We start from the raw sequence: 24,028 nt of genomic DNA, 5'->3' as shown, positions 1-24,028 counted from the left end.
GCAAGTTAGTTTATGTCTTATGGGAAATGGATCGATATTGAAAAAACACACAAACTAAGTTAAATTTTGTATAATTTAATAATGAAAATTAGATCACAAACAACATCACAAAACAAAAATTTGATGACAGAGTTCACCCCTCCTGGGTTACGTCTTTGGGTCCAACTTCCAATGGCATCCATTTAAATTATATGCTCAAATGTGTAATTAAATCAACATACAATGCTCAAATTGAAAATATAACACTACCATTATGTCTAGAACACCCAAAAACCCTTATGTAGGCTCTTCTTGGGCTCAAAAAAGCTGGAAAATGGCCAAGTGGGGCCTCCTTGTTCATTTCTCCATTAATTGTTCTATTAATTTGTCCCCCTATCAAAACTAGCAATTAAATTCGGCTTTGGCGAAATTGCAAGGCAAAAATTTCACAAAAAATAGTGGCAGGATTGACCACAAAACCCACTGATTTTGTTGCAATTTATCGAACTATTAGGGCCTAATTCTTTGCCCCCGATTCAATCATATGGCAGTTAGGTGAGCGTGGGGCATGGGCCAAAGGCTACGCGTCCATCGACCCCTGCTCCTGGCTGCATGAGGTGTAACGAAACCACAGGATGGGCACGAGCAGGGTGCCTCACACCTGCCCCTCCCAAGCCTTCCGCTGACGGTTACGTTAATAACAATGGAACCCGGGGCTAGGGCCTCACATCCCGCCCATTCTACCTTGGTGCATGGTCATGTTGCAATTCATATGACTTGGGCTAGGCTGGTCAGGCGTGCTTGCCAGATCGACCCTTCCCTCAATGACAAAAACGATATTGTTTAAATAAAAGTGGCCCACTCTATATTAATAATAAAAAACATAGCACAATGGTAGAGTGGATGATTAGTTGGTGATAGGTCGCAAGTTTGATCCCCGAGGAGTATTATCCAATCCTTAACCAAATTTTGGCCTCATTCGGAGTGCCACGTGGCACCCTATGATTGGGCCACATGTCACTCCATGATTGACCTTATCCATAAAACTATCAACCAACCAAATCACACCATTTTCCAGTGTATGACCATGCCACATGTCCTGTCCTAATTGGCTATGTACTGCATAGTCACCCTACTGATGTCAACACCATGTCAGTGTACAGACTACCACATGGCATCCCTACAGTACCCAATCAACCCTGCAAGTTAACTTTTTTTACTGTTTGCCAAAAACTTCAGGATATCATAACCTCCTCACATAGTGTTGGATTGAGGCGATTCAAGCATCATTGGAATCAAAATGATGATATCTATGATTTGGTACTGATTTTGGGAGATTTTGAGCACTTTTATTTATGACCATATTTTTTATCCCTTGGATCAAGGTGCGATATGAATCACATGTAGGGATAATTGTGAAAATAATATAACACATGCCCAACACTCTCCCATGCCTTTTTTCTTTCATAAAGGATATGACAAGAGTGCATGATCAATAATCCAACACAATAATTCCCATTGATTTTCTATAACAAGAGAACTTCTTAACGCTCATATATTTTGTTAATGAATTTGTAACATTTCTCAAAATGTCCACCTATACCCAATATAAGCTTCTTGTATTTAATCTTACCTCTCATGGAGTTATACTGAACATCAATTTACATTGTCTTAGAATGATAATATGGATTCTTTATTTGGAATATTCCACTTTTACTATCGTAATATATCCTTATATCTTGCTATACCAACCCAATGCCTCAAAATAATCTATATAACCATACCCGCTTCCTTGTTTGCATGAGTGATTATGATGTATTCAAGTTGTTTAGTAACTGATAGTGCCACTATATACTATCTCTTTCTCATATACATAATTGGTCTTCCAAATTGGTTAAACACATACCCACTTGTAGATCGTCTATGATCCAAATCTCCATCACAATTTGAATCCACAAATACATTTATTTCCAATACTCTTTCCAATTCTAGTGTTCCTTGGTAGAAAAATACATAATCATTATTGTCATGTGAAAATACCTAAAAAGAAGTTTTGTTGTTGTCTAATCCTCCTTCACTAATTTGACATATACCTACTTGATACTCCCCTTATATGTGTAATTTTTGGTATAGTACAAGCCATTACATACATCAAGCTGCCAAGTGCACTTGTGTATGGAACACAAGACATGTCCTCTTCATCTTCTTGTGCCTTGGGCCACTAATCTACAAACAAATTTATACCTACGTGAATATGGACCTTTATTGGTTTGCATTCCTGCATATTGATCCTTTACGATATAGTCTCAATGGACTTCCTTTGATTTAAATAGGGTTTCTTATACTTTATATTTTTCATTTCCATGCCCAAATTGAAATTCCAACCACTACGATCCTTCATGTTAAATTTAGAGGACAACTTATTATTCATATCTTGGAAGATTTCCTTAACATTTCCAATTACAAAAATAACATTCCCATACAAGTCCAAATAAATACCATCATCACTGACTAATTTGAAATATACACAATGATCCACTTTTCTCCTTGAGAAGCCAAGTCCCAATTGTAAGTGTCAAATTTTGTATGCCACATCATTGATTATTGAGTTAATACATACAAGAATAATTTCAACTTGCATACCAACTCTTTCTTTCCCTTCATTATAAATCCTTCTAGCCACTTCATGTCGATATCTTCTTCTAGATCCCCGTTTAGGAATGTTTAGTTCACATTGATTTGTCTTACTTTGAAATAAAAAAAAGTCGAAATATATAAAAGAAATCTAACGGAATCTGACTTAACAATGGGAGAAATATATCACCAAATTCAATTACCTCTACCTAGGAATTACTTTCTGATAGTAATTGAGCTTTGTCTTTTCTTGAATTTTCCCTCTACTTTCAACTTCTTAAACACTATTTTCCTGCTAATGGGATTTATTCTATTCGACAACAGATACCAAGCCTCATTCTTCCCCAAGGTTTTCATTCATCAACCATGTCCTTTTTCTAGAGTTTTCCATCATCTGAATCCAATTCCTCCAAAACAATTATAAACAAGGAAAAAATAGAATGGAAATTAGGTGGAGTATACCTTTCTATATGCCTTGTTTCCCAAATAGATCTCCTCCATACTAGAGTAAAAGGTTCTTCTATTTATGATTCATGTTCTTTCATACAATAAAATTCATCATCCTCCAAAATAAACACTATTTTTTTCTAGTTATTTCTATATAACTTCTTGTTTAACAATATCTTTGACTTCTCTAAGTACCACATCTTAACTATACACAACCTTTTTAGTTTATGGGTTCCAAAGCTTATAAGTATTTAATTAATCTTTGCATCCAATAAAGATATACTTTTTCATATTTATTATCTACCATACTTCTGTTTTTCTTTGGAACATGTACACAAGTATCGTAGCCTAAGAAATACCCTGATATGTTTAAGAAATGGTTTTTTACCAACCCAAACCTCATGTCGAGTCTTATGATCCAAAATTGATGAGGGTGATCGATTAACCAGGGAACATGCAATATCTATTTCCTTTACGTAGAATTCTTGTCCTAACTCAATACCATTGAGCATGCTCGCTTTTTTCCTTGATGGCTTGTTCATGGATTTCTACTAAGGTGTGTATGGAGTAGTCGTCATTCTACTAAGGTGTGTATGGAGTCGTCTTCTTCCTTGATATATCACATTTTTAATAGAATTCATCGATCTCATTCCCATAAAGGTCACCACCATTATTTGTCCTCAACACCTTGATTTTCTTCCTAGTTCGATTTTCCACAGGATCCTTAAATTACTTAAATTTGTCAAAGACTTCAAATTTCTTCCTAAAGAAATATATTCATGTATTCCTTAAGAAGTCATATATAAATGAATCACTTTAAATAAACTCACCTAGTGATGAAACCAACATAAGTCTAAACACATCATTATGCACCACTTTTAATATTCCCTCAACTCTTATAACACCGGAGGAGAATCTCACCCGATTCTACTTTCATATATGGAGTGTTCGCAAAATAAAAATCTAGAGAGAAATTAGACATGCCTTATCCATGCTTTTATGATGTACTACTTGATGGGCCTTCTCTTTGATATGTCCCAATATTTTATGCCAAAATATAGTCTTTTCTCTAGAGACCATATCCGTTTTTTCTTCTTCAACTCCACTCTTAAGAAAAATGGAAATGTTGCACTAGCCACTACTTATGCTTCCTAGTAGCTTATACGTATTTTTGAACAGAAATCCCTTTAGAAATACCATTTCTCCTCAAAATTTCCTCCATGTTTCTTTTTCAAACATTGTTCTTACAACTACAACACTAATATTTCTTATAGAAATCAATTTTTTTTTTCCCAATTGTGGTATGCATAGAATACTATGGAGTGTCCTAATCCTTCCATCCTTGAGCTTCAATTTTACTTTCCCTTGTCTAATGATTTTTGCTATTGAGTCATCTCTGACAAAAACACGACCACCATCATTCCTTTCACACTCACAAAACTATTCCATATGAGGAGTCATATGAAAAAATGCACTTGAGTTGACCAACCATGCCTCATGGTCTACATGTCTTCTTAAAGAAGCCAAGTATACATTCCTTCCTTTGTTTAAGGAAGTTTTTCTTCTATAGAAGGAGCATCATCAAATCCATTCCCTTTATAACCATTTTTATATCTACAATGTTTCTTGCAACGATATTATTTTCTACATCTCCAACATACCTTCATAAATTTTCTTACAGATCTAAGTCCTCTAGATATATATTTGCCACTTAAGGAATTATTTTTATTTCTATCCTGGGAGCATCCTATTACAAGTAAATAATCTATATTTTGAATTTCCATGTTTTCCATCTCATATTCTCCAACAACAAGGATGAGACTATTTAACCAAAACTTACAGTAGTTGCATTCTACCTATTGAAACAACTAGACTATCCCATGAGTTTCGTAAAGAACACAACCAACTGATACATGCACTTTCATCTAAAATACTAATATCAATATATATTAGATAAATTATCATAGTATTGAAGGCGTTTAGATTCTCTATCACTAAATCTTCATCCTTCATCCTTAGATTATATAAATTTTTCCATAGGAACAACTTTTTCAACTTAGACTGATATAAAGCCCCTAACTTGTTCCATAATCCCCTCATTGTAACTTCTACTAATGCATTCAATGATATTGAATTTGAGAGACACAAATGCATTGTAATCTTTTCCTTCTCATCCAACTTGGTCTATCTTTTATTGACATCCCCACCGATGCAGTACACAGATACACAATGATCCATTGATCTTTTTCCACCAAAAATATTCCATTTTGAGCTTCTAAAGATTAAAACTTTGTCAGTTGAATTTCTTGATCTCTATCTTTGAACTGCTCACCATTCCTTTCACCACAAGAATTGATGCCATAGATCTCCCATTATAACAAGGTTTTCCACAGGATCAAGCCAAAACACTTAGCTACAAAGGCATCCCCTTGAAGCCAAACTACTATGATACCAAATGTATGTTTTAACCATGTAAATTTAATTGCTGCAAACATATTATTGATAAAAAAACAGAAAATATACAATGGCACACATTTCTGCACACACACATTTAACACAAACATTTTACCTTAAAAACCCAAAGCTAGGAAATTAAAAAATAATTCCGATATATTATTATATTTACAATGTTATGATACAATATGTATATGCCATAATATCCATAAACCCCGAATTCATTAGACATGGATTAGAATACAATCGTAGTTCCTTAACTAGAACTAAAAAACCATGGCTTGAACCACCATGCACCCCAAAACCACTAAAAGTGAAAACCATGTGGATAAAACTTCCAAAAAACAATGCAAAAATCCACTCAAAATTATTTTTTTAGGGGTATAACAACTGGACTTCGATATCTACAACAACTAAGACATGCATGATGACAATTGAGTTTCAATTGACGACTTAGCAAATGATTTAAACACTAATTTTGGAAATCTAAAAGAGATTCAAGTATGTTGCATTCTTGTAGATATTGGGATATACAATCAATTGAATGTTCAATATTGACCCATATCTAGATGTAGCCATAAGTAAAAAAATCATTAAGGATCTAAGTCTTTGGAATATTAAGTGATGCACTCTCATAATTCTTCCCAAATTTGGATATAATCGATACTTGAAGCAATATAGTATCCAGGCATCAGGCCTTTCAATAATGCATTACCACATACCAAGTCCTAGATCCATATATAATTAAGAAATGAGGTAATCCATCATTGGCCAATGAACCATTATATGCTAAGTCCTAGATCTGGATGTGATAATTTAAAATCTAATGAATTGGGCATTTGGATATTTTCACATTAAGAATATGTTTGAATAAAACTTTCCCTAGATTTTGGATATGATACAATTGTTGACACTATTGTTTCTTGGAGATAACCTTTGGTTGCAAGAGGTCAGTGCCCATGACATTTAAATAAACTGATGAAAACTTTTAAAACATAAGGCTGAAGGGATGAATAATGAGAGCAACAATGAATTATCTAATTCAAAACCCTATCCGTAAAAAATATAATGGCTAGAAACATTGAGGGTTGCAGGGTCTTTGGACTAAAGAAATGGTTTAGAAGAAAGTTCAAGAAAACAAAGTTTAAGCCCAGACAATTAAGAATCTAAATTCAAACTTCTGCAAAAAGAATGACGAAAGACTAAGAAGATGTGTATGAGTTTTTGGACGTGGAGCGCTTCATTAAGGGTTTCAATTTTAAACAAAATGAGTGCCAATAAGAAAAACAATGAAGAGAGAAACTGAAATAACCAACTGCATCTTACACTATTCCAAAAGAGGAAAAAACATAAATGAAATGATGAATAGGGAAAATAAAACAAGATATGCAACTGCACCCACTGCTGGAATCAAAATTGATTTCTATTACTAAGTTATTAAGAGATTCCTCTATTACATAGTCTCATGATTTTTCAGACTCCGAACCCCCAAACCCTTTCAAATTCACTATTTTTGACTTTTATTTCCCTACCCCCTTGACTAACTATTACAATTAGTTTCAAAACTGATTTTAAAACAATTATAAAACAACTTTTTCTTTTGTGGAGTTTTAAAATAAAATTACATTAGTATTTATTTAATACTATATATAATATTAAATAAAATGCTTTATCACTTTAAAAAATAAGACCCCACTCCTTTATATTACTTACAAAAAGTCTCCAGGCTTTTGAGCCTCTCTTGAAAACACACAAAACTTTATTTAACACAAAGTAAATGATGGTACGAGGCTAAGCTGTCATTATGAACCCATGTCAACAACCTGTGAGTGGTATGGTGGAAGCCACAAACCACATCTTGGGGGCTCTCTTTGGTTGTTTTTGGAAATGAGGAGGGTGCACCCACGATAAATTATGGTCATCAATTTGGAGATAACTGGTTTGGCCAAAGCGTTTCCTTGGGGATGTCTACCATTTAAATGTCGATTTCATCATTCTCTAGGAATCTCGTTGATTTGGATCAAGTGTACCATCAATTGTTGATTGCTGTGGGAAATACAAGGTGCCTTAACTGAGTGCAAAGTACGTTTTTGACCATTGCTTGAATCATACCTCTTTTCATGAATTAACACAGAAACAATACTTGCAAAAGTTTCTAGCCTCATATTTATTTCCTCATGCAGCTGTTAAACTTATGTAAAGACACAAGTTTTTTGTACAAAGTCTACGCAACTATGGCTAATTTAGAAAGACCCTACTTGGAATTTTTTTATCGTCAAGAAGTATCTTCAAGGGAGACTGCAATGAATGTCTTACTGTATGATGTTAATGATGGTAATGGTGCTAACCATGTCTCCTTCAATAGGGCTTCTGTTAGATATTTGGAGTCTTGAAGCTACAAATAAAACTTGTATAAGTAGTATCTATTTCTGTGAATGATAAGTCATTAGTGTTGCTACAACTATTGTAGCTCGTTCTATATACCTTAATGTAGTAGTAGTAACATCTATGGTTGCCAAAGAACTTGGGCACCCAATTTTGTTTTCCAATTAAGGCCATCGTGACACTCCACAACATCCACATCACTGGATATAAGCTCACTCGCATTTGAAGATTGGTCTTCATCTAAGTTGCATTGACCCTAGACTAGTTTGCTCTTCAACACAACACAAATCGGTTTCTATTGGGCTTCAAACTTAGCATTCACTGAGTTGTGAGTGTAGACAATACATAACAAAATTGGAAATATAATGATGTGTTTCAAGGCCATTCCGAATTCCAACTCATGTTTCAACTCCAACTGCAACTACTGTAGATTGATGCCTTATTGTAACTCACTATTATTTTGTTCAAGAACGATATACTATTTTTGGACTTTATCAAATTTAGTTCTATATATTTCATTCTCCTCCTTTAACATCTTATGTTCAACGAAAGGCTTTAATGAATTTTTGGATTCTTCATTTGCACTGCTGATTGAAGACCTGTCATCACTACTACCATCACCTTTCTCAAAACCATCACTACTTCTATCCCTAAGGAAGAGATCAAACCCAACTAGTGTAAGACAAAATAAATTGGAAACCAAATTGACTGTATTATTAATGATGATCTTAAAGAATGATGTTCATAGTGTACATATTAATACAATAAGTAAACTGTTGATTCAGTTTCCTAGGTTTCTTAGAGTCTAACAACTACTCACAATAACACACACTAATCCAAACTTAATCCCGAGGATTAGCTGTCTAACATTTCCCCCTTAATCCAAAGGGATGTATGAAAGTCCAAGAATGAGAGTTAAAAATGAAAAAAATCATCTAAGACAAGCGTGAATGTCTCTCATAAATGGTTTTCAAAGGGTGACCACAAACCAAAGATGGTGGTTTTTAAGAGAAAACCACAGATGACACCAAAATGTGGGAGAACTAAAAAGTCTCAACCAGTAATGGTTTAAGGATGACCATCAACTCTGGAACTATCATACAAGTTACTCAAACAAATCAACTCTGGAAAAACTTGTAATTTGGCATATTTTGTTAGTGGAAGTGCCCCTTCACAAATATCAGCATGCCAAAAACATGCAATCATGCTCATTCTCATAGAGCATAAATCAAAACAACTCTGTCTACAACTCTGAATCTGAACTCTGAACTCAGACTCTAGGATGTAACAATACACTCTGATTATCTCTGTCTTAGATTCACTTGACAAATCTTCAAACCTGTAGTAGACCATCAATCCCATCAATTCCCCCCTTGTCAGGTACAAGGTGAGAAGATGAAGTACTCTTCACTGCAAGATCAACCAATACTCTCGAATATCTCATGTGGTATGACTTGTAAATCTTCTTGGTTTCTTTAGACCAATCCCATGAAGCAGTCCATCCAAAATTAATCCTCTCTCTTGCAGTAGTCTTATGCTTGAAACATTTGTTTGAATGATGATTATTCTTTCCATAATGTTCACAAGGGTGAAGGTCATAACGATGATCTTTCTCATGTCCTACTCTATCACAATGTTGGAATCTAATGATTTGTTGTGGGACAACATCATCCAAATATCCAGCACTACGAAATTGTATAGGCGCTGAAAATGTAGGCACATGAAAAGAAACATCTTTATTATATCCCATACAAATTATGTTTTTATTATGGACAATTCCTTCCTAAGGTCTAACAATTGTTTTGGGAAGTGGAAGTTTAATTTTTACATCTGCATGCAATTTTTATTTTGAAATGGCTCCATCAATATTTGACTATTGTTTCGAATTATGATTGTTTTGTTGTACTTGAGACTCAATATGGAGAAATTCAACTGTCTCCAATGCATCATGTAAACGGATTTTGATATCAACAAGACTTGCTTTGTTGATATTTACAGTTTCATCAACAGTGGAACTAATGAGATTTTTAAATATATTTAATACATTTTTAACTTGGGGCCATTTTAGTCAATCTCAGGTGTCAGGTTCAACTAAAAATGCACCTGTTTACAACATAATTTGACAAGTAACTACAGCCAGTATAATATTCAAGTAATAAGAGATAAACGCAGATTTCAAGTACACAAAGCCAATGATATTATAAAGCCAATTACACTACTTACTTCTTCATAAACTACTTCTCAAATACTTTCACCAATTTTATAAAATATACCACTAGAAAATAATTAACATCTCGAACAATGCTTCAAAACCTTACTAACACTCCACTCTCAATGTTATTCCAATCAGAATTTACTCAACAAAAAAAATACCATTTTAAAATCCCATGAGAGGCCAATGTGATTTATAAGAAAAAAATCCAACCTGACCATGTGGAGTGTGCCTTGGAATCAATGAAAAGCGTCTGGAGAACGTACAAAGAAAATAATACTAATACATGTTCCCACCAAATCACTTTGACAATAATTTAGCAATAACCACAAAGGTGCAAATTTGGATACCCTTATTATTATTATTTTTGTAATTGATCTATATAAAAGTAGTTAGGCATCTGCAATCTTATCACTCCTACTGGATAGCTTTTCGTCTTACTTAAGAGCTTGTCACTCCAATATTTATGGTGAGGGTTTATCTTTAGCATATTTCGCTCCAATCTTGATCCTGCCATTCATAAACAATTCCAGATCTATTCTCTTGCACTCAGTCATAGAGAAACAACACAATCCATTTATAACCTCAAGATGCTGAGGAATTGATACTTGTTCTTGGTCCTATCAATTAAGTTCTAGTAATCTCTTTGTGTGCACTCAATGATTCAAAAAATGTAAAGATGGTGTTTCCAATACCTAAGATGCACATGCATTGAGCCCACAATTCGAGAGATTGAGAGATCTAGATGCCATCGTGGCCTTCAGTGCATGATCCATCGTCTAGTCTCAAAGATTGTCTAAATCTATTGCAGTTTTCAACAGGACATAACTTCGTCTCTTTTACAGTAATGGAGCATTATTGACATAACAATACATAAGACTATTGAGGAAAGATGAGATGATTCCTTTCCTCTTTTTGGATGGTAGGTGATCGATGTTGACAATTGGGAGCAATTGTCTCCAAGTTGGTTCTCTGTAATTCAAGTTCCTGATTTATCTCTGTTACTCTGATTCCTGATTTGTCTCTATCTCTAACACTGGTTGATCCCTAATTTGTCTCTGCCACTAGCTGTACAGATAGACAAGAATCACTCTTGAAAAATTCGCTATACAGATTCCTGTGATTGTATCAGTTTCCTTATTCTAGGCCTAAACTATAGGATCTGAAGTGTATACAACAGCTATTTATGCCGAACAAGTATGAGTAAAAATAATGAATTAAAGCCTTTCATAACACTTCCTTGTTTTTGACTTGGTATCAGAGCTAGAGTTCTTCACCTCTGTGCCTGAATTCTCATACACCCCTCACATCATGACTAAGGATCAACATGAATCATTTTTTGTACCAGTCATTCATGTTCAATCGGAAAACCCAAGTTTCACCACCAATATCATCCTTACCGAAGTTAATTATGATGTTTGGTCCCAAATCATGGAAATGCAGATCGCAGGGTGTGAGAAGCTTGAATACCTCACAGGTAAAACACCTATTCCACAGGTTACTGATGCTGCCTATGCAAAATGGTATGCTGAAAATCAAAAGGTCAAAGGATGGTTGCTGACTTCTATGTCACCGGAGATTATGAAGCACTATCTTAGACTGTCTACTACACGTGAAATCTGGACTGCTCTTGCTAAAGCTTTCTATGATGGATCAGATGAATCACAACTCTTTGCACTGAATCAATGGGCATTCTCCACCAAACAGGTTGGTCATTCTCTTTCCACCTATTATGGTGATCTAGTAGAAATCTTCCAAGAACTAGATCATCGTGATAGGATTGTCATGAAGGATCCCGAAGATGTTGTCGCCTATAAAAAATCAATTGAGAGACTGCGGGTGCATATCTTCTTGAATGGACTAGATGCAGACTTTGAACAAATTCGAGGTGAGATTCTCAGGAAAGACCCTGCACTCGATCTTGAAGCAACTTATGCATATGTTCGCCGTGATGCCGTTCGCCGAGCTGCACTTCAAGGTGAACCTAAACACTCTGAATCTGCTGCTATGGTGGCTCGTCGGGGCAAGCCTTACCAATCACAAAAAACAGATCGCACTTCTGGTCCGCCGAATCACACAACTGACCAAAATCGGTCATCTGGATCACAAAATCGTAGCTATGAAATAGGAGCTGCAAAATCAGAACGTGTATGTACTCACTATGGAGAAACCGGGCATACAAAGTCATGTTGCTATGAAATAATTGGATATCCAGAATGGTGGGATCCTGCCAAGGCACCTCGCAAGCGAAATTCAAAGTCAAATCATCATGCTTCTGTTGCTGTGGCTGAGCCCTCCACCAACACCAGTACTACTGAGGAAGCCTCTTCTTTCATTGCTACTGCTGGGAATGTTGGTAAGTCTCTTCATACCTCTATCCCTGTTAGTCACAGTGAATGGATAATTGATTCAGGTCCCACAGATCACATGACCTTTGACGATAAACATATTCAGTCCATGAAATCCTCAGATCATCATATAGTGTCCATAGCCAATGGTACTCCCTCTCCCGTGGTTGGAGAAGTTTCAGTTCCTCTTACCCAAAATTTGAATTTGGAGTCTATTCTAGTTGTTCCTTCTCTTAATCATAACTTATTGTCTGTTGCTCAAATAACCCTCACTTTGAACTGTATTGTGATATTTTGGCCTAACCTTTGTGTTTTTAAGGACATTCAGATTCAAAAGACAATTGGTTATGGTACTAGGAGAGGAAAGCTCTACTATATTGATCTAATACTGACAAGCTCCAATCAGTTGGCTCAAGTTTTCTCAGCTAATAAGTCTGACACACATCAGCATTCAGAAGTCTGGTTATGGCACAGGTGTTTTGGCCATGTATCTTTTGGATATTTACAGAAGCTGTTTCCAAAGCTCTTTTCTCAATTAAATGTTTCAGATTTTAAGTGTGACATTTGTGAACTGGCTAAAAGTCACCGTGTACCATTTCCCATTAGTATGCATAAAAGTCCTGCACCTTTTATGGTTATTCACTCTGATGTCTGGGGACCTGCAAAAACTTCTTCTTTGAGTGGAGCACGTTGGTTTGTTTCTTTTATTGATGATCATACTCGCATGACTTGGGTTTGTTTAATGAAATCAAAGAATGAAGTTAGTTCCCTGTTTCAGCAATTTCACAAAATAATAGCCACCCAATATAAATCAAATATTCAAGTTCTTCATACTGATAATGGTGGAGAGTTTGTTAATCAAGACTTGAAACAATACCTGAATTTACATGGCATTGTTCATCAGACGACTTGCCCTTACTCCCCTCAACAAAATGGGATAGCAGAACGGAAAAATCATCACCTTCTTGAAGTTGTTCGTGCTTCCTTATTTGGGGCTCATATGCATGTTAGTTATTGGGGAGAAGCCATTGCGGCCGCAACTTATCTCATTAACCATGTACCCTCTAGTTCACTACAATTTCAGACCCCCTTTGATGTTCTCCATAATACTGTGAGTGCCCCTACCATACCGAATCTGTCCCCTAAAGTTTTTGGGTGTGTAGCCTTTGTGCACCTTCACAAACCCTTGAGAAATAAGTTGGAACCCCGTGCCATTTGCTATGTCTTTGTTGGCTATGCCTTACATCAAAAAGGGTATCGGTGTTATCACCCCACTTCTCGTAAAATTCATGTTACTCGTGATGTGGTCTTTCATGAAGATGATATGTATTATTCTGCCTCTGTGTCTCCACTTCAGGGGGGAGAATAGAGATGAAATGGAGACTTTGCATCGCTCTTTGGACCTTGATCTTATAAGTGGAGATAATTTGGACACTAGGGGTGAATGTGACCATTTGGAAACAAGTAATGGTGATGCTGTAACTCATAGAGGTGATTGTCCAGATGGGCAGCAAGTTATGGAGAATGAGGTTCCGGATCAAATGGAAGTGGAAGTGCCGTCTATGTCTTCCTCCTCTCATGATGTACCACCAAACCAATTGTCTTCTCTAGCCGATTCCATGCCCGAGTCTCAAGTAAACTCTGAATCTGAACCTCAATTAAAAAAATTACCAGATCGAGTCACAAGAGGGAAACCCAAAGTTAACTATGAACCTGTTCTCAACTCCAAATCTAAGTATCCCATAAGCAATTATGTATCCTACCATAGACTGTCAAATGAGAGTAAGGCATTTGTGAATCAATTATCTGTTGTAGCTATTCCTAACAGTGTGCAGGAAGCTTTGAAAGATCCTAGATGGAGGGAGGTGATGAATGAAGAAATGAAGTCTCTTCAAAAGAATTCAACGTGGGAAGTTGTTGACTTGCCTGAAGGGAAGATACCTGTTGGATGTAGGTGGGTATTCTCCATTAAATACAAAGCTGATGGAACCATAGAACGGTTCAAGGCAAGACTTGTCGCCAAGGGATATACTCAAACATATGGAATTGATTATATGGAGACATTCGCACCAGTGGCCAAAATTAATACAGTCCGTATTTTACTATCTCTTGCAGTGAATTTTGACTGGCCTTTACATCAATTCGATGTAAAGAATGCATTTCTGCATGGAGATCTCCAAGAAGAAGTATATATGGAATTGCCCCCTGGCTGTAACCTGCAGACTAAAGGCAATAAACAGGTCTGTAGATTGAAAAAATCTTTATATGGCTTGAAGCAGTCTCCTAGAGCATGGTTTGGAAGGTTCACTAGCTTTATGAGGTCTATTGGTTACAAGCAAAGTAACTCAGATCACACTCTCTTCTTGAAACATAATGGAGAACGAATCACAGCCCTCATTGTGTACGTTGATGATATGATAGTAACTGGAGATGATCCTGAAGAAAGGAAAGCACTGCAAGAGCAGCTTGCTTGTGAGTTTGAAATGAAGGATCTTGGGAAATTGAAGTATTTCCTTGGAATTGAAGTGTCAAGATCAAAGAAAGGTATTTTTCTGTCACAACGGAAATATGTCTTAGACTTATTGAAGGAAACTAGCATGACAGGATGTAGTCCAGCTAGTACCCCTATGGAAGAAAATCTGAAGCTAGGTGTGCACCCAAACCAAGTTCCTGCTAACAAGGAGCGCTATTAGAGATTGGTTGGAAGATTAATGTATCTTGCACATACTCGGCCGGATTTAGCCTATGCACTAAGTGTTGTCAGTCAATTCATGCACTCCCCAAGTGAAGAACATATGAATGCTGTCATCCGGATCTTACGCTATTTGAAGTCATCTCCAAGAAAGGGAATTTTATTCACAAAAGGTGATAGCTTGGATGTTAAAGGTTATACAAATGCTGATTGGGCTGGGTCAATTGAGGATAGACATTCTACATCAGGCTACTTTACTTTTGTAGGAGGAAATCTGGTTACTTGGCAAAGTAAAAAACAAGAGGTAGTTGCTAGATCCAGTGCTGAGGCCAAATACAGAGGAATGGCTAAGGCAATATGTGAATTGTTGTGGATCAGAAATCTGTTGCAGGATTTACATATGAAGCAAGTCAGTCCTATGAAGTTATACTGTGATAACAAGGCAGCATGTGATATTGCTCATAATCCAGTTCAACATGATCGAACTAAGCATGTTGAGGTTGATAGGCATTTTATCAAGGAGAAACTAGAAGCAAAGTTGATTGAAGTTCCTCATGTTCGATCTCAAGACCAGCTTGCTGATATGCTGACCAAAGCAGTGTCAAACCAAGCATTTAATGGCTGTCTCAACAAACTTGGCATGAGTGACATCTACTTACCAACTTGAGGGGGAGTGTTGACAATTGGGAGCAATTGTCTCCAAGTTGGTTCTCCGTAATTCAAGTTCCTGATTTATCTCTGTTACTCTGATTCCTGATTTGTCTCTGTCTCTGCCACTCGCTGTACAGATAGACGAGAATCACTCCTAAAAAATTGGCTGTACAGACTCCTGTGATTGTGTATCAGTTTCCTTATTCTAAACCTAAACTATAGGATCTAAAGTGTATACAACGGCTACTTATGCCGAACAAATATAAGTAAAAATAATGAATTAAAGCCTTTCATAAAACTTCCTTGTTTTTGACTTCGAAACTCCAAGTCTAAGACGCTTTTGATGCATATTTATATAAATGTCGTCGTACCATTCAAAAATGTTGACCTTATACAGATTCACAACCTGTGCTTTTATACTAATGTTCGTAGTCACAGATTCACCACGCCTTAATAATGTCTGACATTAGCTTCGTAATAATATATGACTAGTATATATAAAAAATCACCTTGTTTAGCTCGAAAGTCGAGGCACGGAAGACCTTCACGAGTCATAACAATCTATGATTGCATGCTACAAAAGTCCTCTTCTTCCCGTTCTGTAACTTTTATCACATACTTACAACGATTGCATGGTAACGTCACAACTCTCCTCCACAAACTTCAAAACAATGGAGACTCTTGTGTTATTTCATACAATCTTCACGCCAAGAAAACCACTGACCCTCACTTGGTACTTAACATGCAAAATGAATAAAGCGTGATTAGTATATTCGACGCCCCTCTTACGATTCTCAACAGTCACAACTCCTCCAATATTCAGATTGACACCATTCGCCCTCAGGGGCGCAAACATCCATGGCTGCAAAACTAGTGGCTCATTCTAACTCAACAGAGCGGATAAACTATGCTCTGATTCTCCTCAAACCAGCGCTGTGATACCAATAATGATGTACATAGTGTACATATTAATACAATAGATAAACCATTGATTCAATTTCCTAAGTTTTTTTTGGACTCTAATAAGTACTCACCATAACACACTAATCCAAATTTAATCCCAATGAACAACCGGTCTCTTTTTGTTTTCCATTTTTATGCCGTGTTGAAAACCCAGAGGTGAATCATCATTGAAGCCATAGTGCTTTTTAAGATTTGATGCTATGTTTTTCTTTAAATGACCAACTTGGTGATCGTAGTGGTCTGCCAAATCGAATTCTTCGACTTGGTTGACATGTATTTTTTTGGTAATACATCTCTTCCTTCCTAACAAATGAATCTGCATTTTCTTCAACCAATTTCAACATTGTTTTCACATATTTACCCATGTCTTCCAAACTTTCTTCCAGCCATTTGGAATTTTTAGGATTGATATGACTTTACCATCGCCAAGAATGGGACTTTTTATCTCCACCCTTCTAATGATTTGGAGGGAGACAACCCATCAGAAGCGGCTAGAGAACTGTTTTTCTTTTTTAGTGTGGAAAAATAAAGAAGGTGTCGATGCTTCCAAAACTGGAGGTATGATTCCTGGATCCCTGATACGACAATCCAGAATACAGTCGACCTGTAGTGTATCATTCATAACTTTACGATTATCTACACATTTCAGAGCGGTTGCCAAATCCTTCATGGGACTCTTGTTGTCTCCCTCAACTAGCTGTGGAATTTCAAGAGCGTCTTCCCTTATAAATGTGTCGACGTGCTCAATAAATTTTCTCCTTGTCGTAAACTGCCAGCTTAAGTTTAAGCAATCCAAGCAAACATTTGATTTGCAAGCCACCTCATAAAATGATGAAGCTACAAAAAGGAACAAATTCTGTCGCTGTCACAACTATGAAAACTAAAAATTGATATATCAAATTGCAATTCCATTTGTTGTTGACGTGTATGATTAGTGTTTGCTGTCTCTTTTCGTCCATACTTGGAACAATCATCTGGAGAGGAAACTATTTCGAAACCTTCTAATGAATGTCTCGAGCAGCGTAAAACTTATTCTTCTTTGAAAAATTTTCCATGCACTGAATTCTGATGTGATGACATATTGAGCCCTGGGGCTTTACTTTTTGCTTGTATGTTTTATGACATGTCCCCACCTGTGAGAAAGCGATATGCTGCACATAAGATTCAGTAACCAGCATTATAATCGAGAAGACGAGACCTTTCGTAATTAGAAGCCTTGAAATGGGCGATAATAACACATCCGTTTATATGGGCACATCCAATGGTTTATGTTTTATCCCACATTGTTAAAGTAGAGAATTTTATTGGTGTGTAGATTCACCAACTCTCTAACAAATTTTGTATTCGTTATGCAGAGGTCAGGCCCCCTCGTGGGATCCTCCTCTTGGTGATTTGTATGGGTGCTCCCTTGGTGGAGTATGGCCATCGATTGATAGATTTTGGTGCTCGATTGGTGGACTTTGACTGTTTCTCAAACGAGTCATGAAAGGTATAACGAACATACCTTTTTCACATAGGATCGAGAATAGGATCGGATGGATCAAAAACTGCTAATTCGTATGGGTGATCCATCACATCGATTGATAGATTTTGGTGCTCGATTGGTGGACTTTGACTATTTCCCAAACGAGTCATAATTGGATCAAGAACAGGATCAGATGGATCAAAAACTGCTAATTCGTACAGAGTCATTGAACTAGCCCAACCAGCAACTAGAGTTGTATGCATTATATGTACAGAAATTAACCGTCGAGGATGATCATTCAATACGACAGTATCAACTGTCGAGGATCATTCAATACGATGGTATGAACTGGAAGGAGTACCCTTTTTAATTCATCTAAAAAGGAACAAAATATTTATAGGATCTCTCAAATAGATAGTATTTTTTCAAAATGGGATTTGTTCAAAACATATATACCTTGGTTTTTTACCTCTGCATGGTGTAAATATATTGAAAATATGCTTTTAGATACTCTTTCGGAGATATTACTATATGGCAGTAATCCATTTGTATCTATTTTGCAAAATATTAAGCATAATATTTTGCTTAAATGGAATATATTGTGGGAACTTTCTCATCCATTATGGGAACCTATACAATGTAAATTGAGAACGAATCTTATTAATAAGTTTTTTTTTTCTAACTAATAATTTCAAGGATTTTTTTCCCTTCCTGCAAGGATTTTTTAATAGAGGAAACTAGTGATCGAGAGAAGTCATCAGTTCCATTCATATGGACACATATGAGATTACTAAATGCTCGAGGGTATAAATATGGGATTCTTATCCCTTTTTTCATTCTTAGGTATGCTATTCTTCAATATTTTGAAGTTATTCTTTAGGTCGAGAGCGGATCGAGTATTAGTTTAAGTTTAAATATTTACAAATTGATAAAAACTCATATACAAGTTAAAAATTAGGAAGGGATCGAGCATTAACTTAAGTTTAAATATTTACAAATTGATAAAAACTCATATACAAGTTAAAAATTAGGAAAGGCGTATTGAGCATTAGCTTAATTTTAAATATTTACAAATTGATATATCAAAATTCATATACAAGTTAAAAAAAAATTAAAAATTAGGAAGGGTCTTCATTATTTTATGAAAAATTCATATTATAATATAAGTTAAAAAAAAATTAAAAAATTAGGAAGGGTCTCCATTATTTTATGAAGAATTCATATTATAATAGGAGGTTGTTGTGCATGTCATAATAGTACTTTAACATGTAGATTAGCTCAAATTGCCATGAGTCAAACATGAGAACTCTCATCTCTCCTCCAAAGTTGGGGAGCTCATGATTTTGACTCTTTGATCTCTCAAGTTTAGGATACATAATCAAGGTCGATGATTTACACCATTTATCATCCATAGATTATGGAGAAATACCCAAATGGTTTTCCATGGTGATTTCTTTCCCCTCACAAAAAAAAATTAAAATTCCATATATGCTTTCTAAAAAAGTTATACTTGTTTATTTTATTGTAAGCTTTCTTCTCATAAAGCTTTCCTTTTTATTGTATTTTATAAGAGATATATTTAAACTTTATCTCTTTATTTTTATATGTTTTTAATTATGAAAATAAATGTACATATATATGCACATTTTCAACAATTATATTTAACATATTTTTCTTTACTTATTTATTTATTTTTCCAAATTAGAAAACAACCTTATTACTTAATGAAAGAATGATATTCCACCAATAAAATATTATTATTATAATTTTGTAAAATTTAATCAAAATTAAATACTATTTAAATAATTTAGTTCCAATCATTTTTATACCCATTATAATGTTCAATATTTATAATTTATCTATAATTTATATGTATGTAGAAAATGCACTTAATCTTATATGGGATGATTTGATAACACTCTCCAAAAAGTTTGCACAAAGGATCAGAAAATTACCTTGGGGAACTTTTAAATATGCAACAGTGACTCGATTAAGCTAATTGATTAAAAAAATCTTATTACGCAATAAATGATCACATAATGCAAAAAATAAATCATTTGATCCATCTACAACCATAAGAAACATTCATTGGGATTGTGAAATTCCAAAACATGTTGTGATTTTAATATTTGGAAAAGAATTGGGAATTTTCATACATGTATTATGTAAGAAAATAACTGGTAAAATAGGAGAAAGTTAACCTAATTTAAACATAATGTGCTTCTACTTTTTAAAAATATTCACATATTTGATAATAAAGTGAATGTTTTTTCCAACTTTTTCAGTTGCCATCTTTTTCTAATGATATTTGCCACACCATTTGCATCTTCTAATGACATTTGCCAAACCATTTGCATCTTGTAATAGTGGTAATTATTATTTTTATATATTTTCAAATAATGATATTTATAATAATATATTTTTTAAAATAATAATATGAATGATTTTTGAAACATTATTTTATAATAAATTTAAAATCTATATAATTTTTTTGGTTTATTAATTAATTTATCATTTGTTAATTAATTTATAATTTAATAAAATATAATTTATAAATATTTAAATTAGAATCATATTTTATTTAAGTCACACTAATTCTTAATATAATTAGTTTTTTAAATGTTTCTCTACACTATCACAAATTATAAGCCATGATTAACTTATATATATATAGATATAATATAAAAAGTTTCACAGTATAATTATAATAACAAAAATTAAAATATAACAAAAATTAACAAAAATTAAAATATACTATTATTATATTCTTGTTTAAAAAAAATATAATTTCTAATTCTCTCCTATATTATTATTGATAATGATAATGAGGATTAGCTTCCAAGTACAATGCTTATATTCCATATAAATTTGCAATATTATTGATTATTTGATATTATATCATTCGAAATAAAACAAATATTTGTAAAATATGGCAGGGTCATCATGATAAAAGATATAGACTTGTATATGTTTTTATGTTCGATTGTATACTCTATGGACCTTCACATTTCATTGGCCCTATTTAATTATAATTTTCAAAGAAAATTTTAATTCCAATCAAATAGATGAATAAACGGATATGTAACCATTATTGCAGGCATTTGGAATGACTTACAATCTTAATATTTGGAATGACTTACAATCTTACATATTATTTGAGAGCATCGAAACAAGGTTTTGTTTTTAAATAATTGTTATCATGTTAGATTTTAGGCTTCTGTGGAGGATTCTTGTAGCTTCATGATCCGGATTATCCACAGTTTCTTGTTCATTTTGCCAACGTTTCAAACCCCAAAGGGGGTCCATCATCAGGACAAAACAAAAGAATATGAATGAGAAGGGTTATATTAGATAAATTTTGATGTAGGTTTTTTAAAAAATAATAATAAAATAAAGGTTAAGAATTTTAAAAATATATAAAAAAAATTAATTATATTTTCGATTATCGATTTCAAGTTTATTTATTAGTTAAATGTAAAATTAATTTTTATATTTAAATGATTTTTTTTTGTTTATTTCATTTTGCATATATCAAAATTATGTAGAGTGAGTACTCATTAAATGTGGAATTTAATTATATATGCAACGATTTCCTAAATTTTAAATTTGAGTAAACTTATAAGGAGATAGGTTGAAAATAAAATTAAAAAAAATAGTAGTTTTAATTTTTATCCATTTTATTTAAAACAATTTACTCTTATAGTTTACATTATCATCTTAAATCTTATCGGTTCTTTTAAAAGTGATGTTGATAGCAATTTTTTTTTTTTTTGAGGTCATTTTTTATGTTAAAATTTCTTTAATAGTTCATGATGTTCGAGCCTACAAGTTTTTGGAGTTTTTCAAGGTTCAATCACATTCAAGGTCAAACAAAGAAGCTCCTAATTCCTTATGTACCAAAGTTCAAAAGGCTTCTCACTAAATGTTTGTAGTACTACTACTTAAGAAAATTCTAACCATCTTTACCTAGCTACTGAAATTTACCTAGCAATAGAGATTGCATGCCAAGTTTTTGTTGAAACAAATTGGTTTTTTTCTTTGGAATCAAAGGTAATTAAGATTAGATGTCAAGTGATGAAAAAATTGTGTCAATTGTTTGCAAAATTACACTTCAGCATTGGAGGTCAATAATGTAAAATATTAACAAAGGATTCATGGTTTTTTTTTTTTTTCTTTTCTTATGTGTTTGAAGACAATTTGTTTAGCCAAAGTGTAAAATGTAGCTCTTGAAGCCCAGGGGAAGTTTCATATGCTAATAAATTCTCCTTCTAAAAAGTCCTTAATTTTAAAGTGAACTCTCTAATTTTGTGATAGATATCAAGAAAAAATTGGAACTATCCTAAACTATTCATGTCTATTGGTAATGCTTAAATTTTTGGTACTAAACAAACAATTTTAGGACCGCAGTACAACATAGATAAACATTCAACTTTTGTTTTAGTGTTGAAATTGTGGAGAGTTGTGATGGCCATTGGGATCCCTTCAACTTCAAGACCTATGTCCTTTAGGGATGTGATAAAAAATAAATATACAAGTCCAAATTATTTGAAATATTCTCCTATTCCTAGCACCTATATAACGAAATATTCTACTATTCCTAGCACCTATATAATGTAGCATGTTGAAATATGTCATCATTGGATATCTAGGATATGAGGTAACTCGTATATGTTTAATTTATAAAAAAAAATATGTATTTATTTGTAGATTTAATAGATGTTGGCTTCCCGCATAAACTTCATAGATCCACTTAACGTGGAGGAAGAAGTATGATATTTCTTTTAGCTCCAAAGGCTATCACTATTACATAGTAGTGTTTAAGGAAGGCCCTTAATTTTGGGAAATGATGAGATATTTCATAACTCATTGGTTCCCAAAATTTGATCCTAACCTTGTGTGAGTCAATTGAATGCTAATTTGAGTTCAAGTTCCTAATTTCCCATTACATTTTAATGTTATCAAATTTTGAGGATATTGAGAATTTTTTGGGCACTTACATAAAATTAGATCTTAAAAGAGCTATAGTGGAATTATATATATAAATTCACATATATATTCAGATAATCTTAGTAAGGGTCTACAGAAAATGATCTTCAAATGGAAAATTTTCAATATGCTAAGGTCTGGTTATGAGAACACAACATTTTGAATGTTAAATTTTAGGACATATACAAGCAACTAATTCTACTAGCTGGAAAACTTTCAATATACTAAGGTCTTAGGTTATGAGAACACAACATTTTGACGCTAGATATTTTAACTTTTAAGACATATACAAGCTACTAATTCTACTAGTTTGATGGTCAGAATGGTAAACCACTAAGAAACCGCTTGTCACATAATGATGATGATCACAATGAGTTAATCACCAATCATAAATGTCAACCGGGAAAGAAAGAATACATAGATTCAAATTAATACTTTTGATTTATATAAGGAATTCCTTATATAAATATTGATATCATATTTTATAATGACAATTTATTATTAATTATTTTAACTTCTTCTTTAAGTAGGTGGCTATAAATTAAATGAAAAAGAGAAAAGAAAATGAGTAAAAGAAATAATTTTTCAAATAATATAAAAAAACCATATTTATTAATTATGTAATTTTAATAAATGTTGTAGTCTAGCTTATATGTTATATGTTTTATGTTTTGGAGGGTTTTATTTCACATTTTCTAATTTGTAGAAAATTAGGTAGGGATTTTTTGGACTCACAAGTTTGAATTGTAAATTCTATAATCCATATAATTTTTGAAATCACAAGTTTAAATTGTAAATTTTACAATCCATAT

Source organism: Pinus tabuliformis, chromosome 9, assembly GCF_031772625.1.
Source record: "Pinus tabuliformis cultivar Carrire ecotype Pingquan chromosome 9, CPIR1, whole genome shotgun sequence".
Lineage (NCBI taxonomy): Eukaryota > Viridiplantae > Streptophyta > Pinopsida > Pinales > Pinaceae > Pinus > Pinus tabuliformis.
Note: the sequence above shows the minus strand (reverse complement) of the source record.